This window comes from Rutidosis leptorrhynchoides, chromosome 2, assembly GCF_046630445.1.
Source record: "Rutidosis leptorrhynchoides isolate AG116_Rl617_1_P2 chromosome 2, CSIRO_AGI_Rlap_v1, whole genome shotgun sequence".
NCBI lineage: Eukaryota > Viridiplantae > Streptophyta > Magnoliopsida > Asterales > Asteraceae > Rutidosis > Rutidosis leptorrhynchoides.
In genome coordinates, this window is record NC_092334.1 from 209,400,993 (window position 1) to 209,408,410 (window position 7,418).

Sequence of the window (7,418 nt, forward strand, 5' to 3'; positions counted from 1 at the left end):
GACGTCCGGCTTCATGTAAATCAAGATTACATGTCTTCAAAGCCCAAAATGCTTTGTGTTCAATTTCTACTGGAAGATGACATGCTTTTCCATAAACAAGTCTAAAAGGTGTGGTTCCAATTGGAGTTTTGTAGGCTGTTCTAAAAGCCCTGAGTGCATCCTCCAATTTAATGGACCATTCCTTTGAATTTGATCCTACGGTTTTCTCTAGAATACGTTTTAAAGCTCGGTTGGTATTTTCAACTTGTCCACTTGTTTGTGGATGATATGCGGTGGAGATTTTATGAGTTACTCCATATCTTTTAAGAACTTTCTCAAGTTGATTATTACAGAAATGAGTTCCCCGATCACTTATTAAAGCTTTCGGTGTTCCAAACCTTGCAAAAAGACGTTTTAAAAAGTTGACTACAACTCGTGCATCGTTAGTTGGGAGAGCTTGTGCTTCCGCCCATTTAGATACATAATCAATGGCTACGAGTATATATAGATTATTATGAGATTTTGGAAAAGGACCCATAAAGTCAATACCCCAAATGTCAAATACTTCACATACTTGGATGACATTTTGTGGCATTTCATCACGTTGACTTATTTTTTCGGCCCTTTGACATGCATCACAGGATTTGCAAAGAAGGTGTGCGTCTTTGTAAATTGTAGGCCAATAGAATCCTGCTTCATAAACTTTTCTTGCTGTTAGTTGAGGCCCATAATGCCCTCCTGTTGGTCCTGTGTGACAATGGTTTAAAATTTTACTAGCTTCATCTCCAAATACACATCGGCGTATTATTCCATCGGGACAACTTTTAAACAGATGTGGATCTTCCCAGAAATAGTGTTTTATATCACTGAAGAATTTCTTTCGTCTTTGGTACGATAATCCTTTTTCAAGGAATCCACAAACTAAGTAGTTTGCATAGTCTGCAAACCATGGGATTTCTTTATAATCTATCTTCAATAGATATTCATCAGGAAAGTTGTCTTGTATGGCCGATTCATTCAGAACTTCTAATTCAAGATTTTCAAGACGAGAAAGATGATCAGCGGCGAGATTTTCTGCTCCTTTTTTATCTCGGATTTCAATATCAAACTCTTGTAAGAGTAAGATCCAACGGATTAATCTTGGTTTAGCATCTTGTTTTGAAAATAGGTATTTAAGAGCAGAATGGTCGGTATAGACCACCGTTTTTGCTAGAACGAGATATGATCGAAATTTGTCAAAAGCAAAGACAATAGCAAGGAGTTCTTTTTCAGTAGTTGTATAGTTCGTTTGTGCTCCTTGTAACGTCTTACTAGCATAATATATAGGTTGAAATCGTTTTTCAATCCTTTGTCCTAAAACGGCTCCCATTGCAAAATCACTTGCATCGCACATTAGTTCAAATGGTAGATTCCAATTTGGTGTTATCATGATTGGTGCATTAGTGAGTTTTTCTTTAAGAATATTAAAAGATTTGATACACTCATCTGAAAAGATGAATGGCGCATCCTTTTCTAGGAGTTTATTCATAGGAGTGGCAATTTTAGAAAAATCTTTTATGAAACGTCGGTAAAAACCGGCATGCCCTAGAAAACTCCTAACTCCTCTAACATTGGTGGGATGTGGAAGTTTAGCAATTACATCTACTTTAGCTCTATCCACTTCAATTCCTTCTTTTGAAATTTTATGTCCAAGAACGATGCCTTCTTTAACCATGAAATGGCATTTCTCCCAATTAAGTACTAGATTTGATTTTTCGCATCTAATTAGCATTCGTTCCAGATTAACTAGACATGATTTAAATGTATCACCGAAGACTGAAAAGTCATCCATGAATACTTCCATGCATTCTTCTATCATGTCATGAAAAATCGCCATCATACACCTTTGAAAGGTTGCAGGGGCGTTACAAAGTCCAAATGGCATGCGTTTGTAAGCAAAAGTACCATAAGGGCACGTGAATGTGGTTTTCTCTTGATCTTCGGGTGCTATTGGAATTTGAAAATATCCGGAAAATCCATCTAGAAAACAATAGTAACTATTTCCGGCTAATCTTTCCAACATTTGATCTATGAAAGGTAAGGGAAAGTGATCTTTTCTGGTGGCGTCATTTAATTTTCTATAATCAATACATACACGCCATCCTGTTACAGTCCTAGTAGGAATAAGCTCATTTTTCTCATTTGTGATGACAGTCATGCCACCCTTCTTAGGCACGCATTGAACTGGGCTTACCCATGGACTATCAGAGATTGGATAAATTAAACCTGCATCTAGCAGTTTAATAATCTCTTTCTTAACTACATCTTGCATATTAGGATTTAGTCTTCGTTGGCGTTGCACATACGTTTTATGACCTTCTTCCATAAGGATTTTATGTGTGCAATACGAAGGACTTATTCCTTTAATATCATGAATCTTCCATGCAATGGCTGTTTTATGAGCTTTCAACACAGAAATGAGTTGTGATTTCTCATTTTCAGTAAGAGAAGACGATATTATTACAGGTAATTCAGATTCACCATGTAAATAAGCGTATTCCAAATGGTTTGGAAGTGGCTTTAACTCTAATTTCGGAGGTTCTTCTATCGATGATTTATATCGATATCTGTCTTCTTCTTTTAGCATTTGAATTTCTTCTGTTGTTGGTTCATATCCATTAGCTATAAGTGTAGCTAACATTTCAGCTTCATCAATTGGTTCATTACCTTCTCCTAAAGAACATTCTCCTGTTCCTTGTAATTCTGGAAATTCTTCTAATAATTCTGCATGGGCATCTATAGTTTGAATATAATAACATGTATCATCTGCAGATTGTGGTTGTTGCATTGCTCTATCAACTGAAAAGGTAACACTCTCATCCTCTATACTTAGGGTCAGTTTCTTACCGAACACGTCTATCATTGCTTTAGCCGTGTTTAAGAATGGTCTTCCTAATATGAGAGGAACTTGAGAATCTTCTTCCATGTCCAAAACAACAAAATCTACTGGAAATACTAAAGTACCAACTTTAACTAGCATGTTCTCCATTATCCCTCTAGGATATTTTATTGATCTATCGGCTAGTTGTATGCTTATTCTGGTTGGTTTTAATTCTCCAAGGTCTAGCTTAGCGTATAGTGAATACGGCATTAGATTTATACTAGCACCTAAGTCTGCCAATGCTTCTATTGAACTAAGACTACCCAGAAAACATGGAATTGTGAAACTTCCTGGATCAGATAGTTTTTCTGGTATCTTATTCAACAGCACTGCTGAACAATTTGCATTCATAGTGACAGCCGAAAGTTCTTCCATTTTCTTTCTATTTGTGATCAGATCTTTCAAGAATTTAGCATATCTTGGCATTCCTGAAATCACATTAATGAAAGGAAGATTTACATTTATCTGTTTAAACATATCCAAGAATTTGGATTGCTCGGCTTCAAGTTTTTCCTTCTTCATTTTACTCGGGTAAGGAAGTGGTGGTTGGTATGGTTTAACATAAGGTTTATCCTTAACTGTGTTATCTTCATTAACCTTCTCAACTACCGGTTCTTTTTCCTTATCTTGATCAGGTTGTGGTTCTTGTGGAGTAGGAATAGTTTCATCAGAAGTTACAGGTATTTCAGGTGGTTTAAGTGTTGTACCACTTCTTGTGGTAATAGCTTTAGCTGTTTCATTCCGGGGGTTAGCATTTGTATCGCTTGGTAAACTTCCCAGTTTTCTTTCACCTATTAACCTTGCTAGGTTACTTACTTCTTGTTCCAGATTTTGAATAGAAGCTTGTTGATTTCTAAATGCTTGAGCATTTTGTTCATTGGTTTGTTTTTGAGATGTGAAAAACTGCGTTTGAGTTTCAACTAGCTTCGTCATCATATCTTCTAAATTCGGCTTTTTATCATCGGTTTGTTGTGGTGGTTTGTTTTGAAAATTAGGTCTTTGCTGATTGTAAGTATTATTGGATACTTGTTGATTGCTAGGACCTTGTTGGTTATTGTATGGAATATTTCGGTTATAATTCTGGTTTTGATTGTAAATCGGTCTTGGCGGTTGATAATTATTCTGATAATTATTTCCAGGCCTTTGGTTTATGTATGAAATATTCTCTCTTTGTTCCATTGTTAATTCAATACTGAGACAATCTTTTGTCAAATGTGGTCCTCCACACTGCTCACAACTAATTCGTATAGCATGAATATCTTTAGTCATCTTTTCCATTCGTCTCTCGAAAGCATCTATCTTTGCGGAAATGGAATCTAAGTCATGGCTAGAATCGGCTCTAGCTGCTTTAGATGATCCAATGATATCTTTTTCTTGGTGCCACTCATGTGAGTGGGAAGCAGTGTTATCAATAATTTTGTAAGCATCAGTTTCGGTTTTCTTCATAATAGAACCACCAGCTGCTATATCTATGTCTTTTCTTGTAGTGATGTCGCATCCTTGGTAGAATATTTGTACTATTTGACAGGTGTCTAAACCATGTTGCGGACATCCTCTTAACAACTTTCCATATCTTGTCCACGCCTCATATAGAGTTTCATTTGGCTTTTGTGTGAACGTAACAATTTCTGCTTGAAGTCTTACGGCTTTAGATGCAGGAAAGAATTGTTTAAGAAATTTGTCAATTAAAACGTCCCATGTATCAATCGCCCCTTCAGGTAACGATTCCAACCAATCTTTGGCTTCTCCCTTTAAAGTCCAGGGAAATAACATGAGATATATCTGTTCATCCTCCACTTCTCGTATTTTAAATAGTGTGCAGATCCTATTAAAGGTACGTAGATGTTCATTTGGATCTTCCTTCGGCGCACCACTAAATTGGCATTGATTAGTCACCATGTGTAGAATTTGTCCTTTGATTTCATAATCTGGCGCATTAATGTCTGGATGAGTAATTGCGTGACCTTGGCCAGTGCGTTTAGCTCTCATTCGGTCTTCCATACTTAAAGGTTCCAGATTCTCCATAATTGAATTTGTTGAATCGGTATCACTAGATGCTTCAGATTTAATGGTTCGTTCCTCAACAATCTCTGTTTGAATGATTGGTGGTTCCGGAGGAAAGTTTAATGGTTCAGGATCTACGAACCGTTCCTGAATATTCTCTGGATTCTCAATTGTGAGGTTGGGTTCAAAAAATGGATTATCGGAAATTTGAACTGAAGTACTTGGTCGACTGGATGACGATTCTAAAGAAAAATCAACGGCGGTTATATTTGCTAAATGTCTTGATCTAGTTACAGGTGGTGAACGTACAAAAGGTGATGAACGTCTTGCTCGGTGCATTCACAGAATATCCTAAAAGAAAGAAAAATTATAATAAGTTATCCAATCAATAGACTTTTCTGATTTTGCCCACGTTTCGAATAGCCAAAAGATGCAGCAGAGGGGCAGGATTCGTTTGGTCTCAATATAATTGAGGACTGTTTGGCTCCAATAACCCGGTCCACGTACAAATCCAACTATTACTACGAACCAGAAAATTTTGATGTCTATTAATTTAACCACTCAAAATAAATTTTCGTAATTTTAAGAAATTTAGATAAGAAGTAGAATAAAAATCTATGTCCTAAAAACTAGAATGGCGAGAAATAAGAAAGACAAAGAGTTCGTCGAAAAAGGTCGAAAAAGAAAAAATGGTTGAAAAATAAAAGGTGACGGAAAAATAAAAGAAACTTATAAAAACTTAAAAATACTTTACTAACCTAACCTTATTACTACAACTAACTTAAAATTATAATCGCAAATTGAAATTACTAATTGGAATGATAATTGGTACATAGTAAAAGGTGTCTAAAAATATTAAAGCTTACAGGAAAAACTAAATCCCAAATGGAAATAACTTAAAAAGAAACTAAAACTTAAAAAGGGCGTCGCAAAATTCTAAAGCACCTAAATCTTAGTCTAAAGAAAAAGCACTTAAGGAATTCTACGGCAAAGCCTAAAAATCTAGGAGTAAAAATAACTATAGCAAAAACTAAGTTTAAAATTAAATATGAGCTAAAAAATACAAATATTACGCTACAACGATTAAAAAGGTACAAAATATAAAAATATACAAAAAGTTGTAAAAAGTACAATTTTTATAAAAATATTATTTTTATATTATTATTTTATTAAACTACTAATTTTACAATTTAATAAAAACTTAATTAATACTAAATACATAAATAAATAAAAAGTAAAAATAAAACTAAAACTAAAAATAATAATTATAATTAGGTTTAATTAATAATTAATATTAATAATATCCCGTAATTAATGCTCGATTAGGGCTTCCTTGTCGCCTGTCAGAAACCCTCCGCGAGTTGCGGTGATTAATGAGGAAAACCCCGCGAGTCGCGGGGATCCAGAATTCAGTTGACAGGTTTCACTTTTTACGCGTTTTCTTTTTTTTTTTTTTATTTTTTATTTTCTGTTTTCTGTTTTTTTAAATAAATAAAAGATTTTAAAATAAAACTTATATTTTTATAAACTAAAATAGAAATAAAGAAACTTTATAAAACTTGAATATTTAACAAAATCTTAAAAATACTAATATTTTTGTTTTTTTTTTTTATATTTTTGAATAATTAAAACGTATTTTTACAAAAGCGAATTTTTAATAAAAGTAACTAAAAATCTTTTTTTTTTTTTTTTTTCTTTTTATATTAGCGTTGCGCTTCCGGCTTTTAAGATGGTTCCCCGGCAGCGGCGCCAAAAATACTTGATGTCGAACGAGGTGTATATAAAATAGCTTATATTTTACTAGGAAAAACTATTAAATACGATACAATTTTACACAAGATATTTATTTATTTATAGAATGGATATACTTAAACCTTGCTACAACACTTATAGGCAGTGTACCTAATCGTACAGTAGTGTAGTTTTTAGTAAGTCCGGTTCGTTCCACAGGGAAATCTTTAAACAAAGCTCAACGCTATATTAGTTCACTTTTATAAAAATACAAATATATATATAAGTAATATTATTATTATAAAGGGGGGTTTTTACCGTTTAATGACCGGTTTGTCGATTTTAAAACTTTAGTCGCAGTTAAAACCTAATGTAAAATATAAAATAAATACAAGACTTAAATTAAAGCGTAAAGTAAATAACGATAATGAAATTGCGAATAATAAAAGTGCGATAAAATAAACTTGCGATAATTAAAAAGTACGATAATTAAAAGTGCGATAAAATAAAATAAATAAAAGTGCGATAATTAGAAGTGCAATTAAATATAAAATAAGGAAATTAAATATGATATAAAAGAATTATGCTTATTTAAACTTCCGTAATCATGATGTTTGACGTGTTGATTTTAGTTTTATGCCCATGGGTTAATTGTCCTTTGTCCTGGATTATTCAATATGTCCGTCTGGTTTTTGTCCATAACAGTCCATCAGTCATAAATATAAATTGCAAGTGTCCTTGTCAAATTATTATTATACCCGAAGTTAAATATTCCAACTAATTG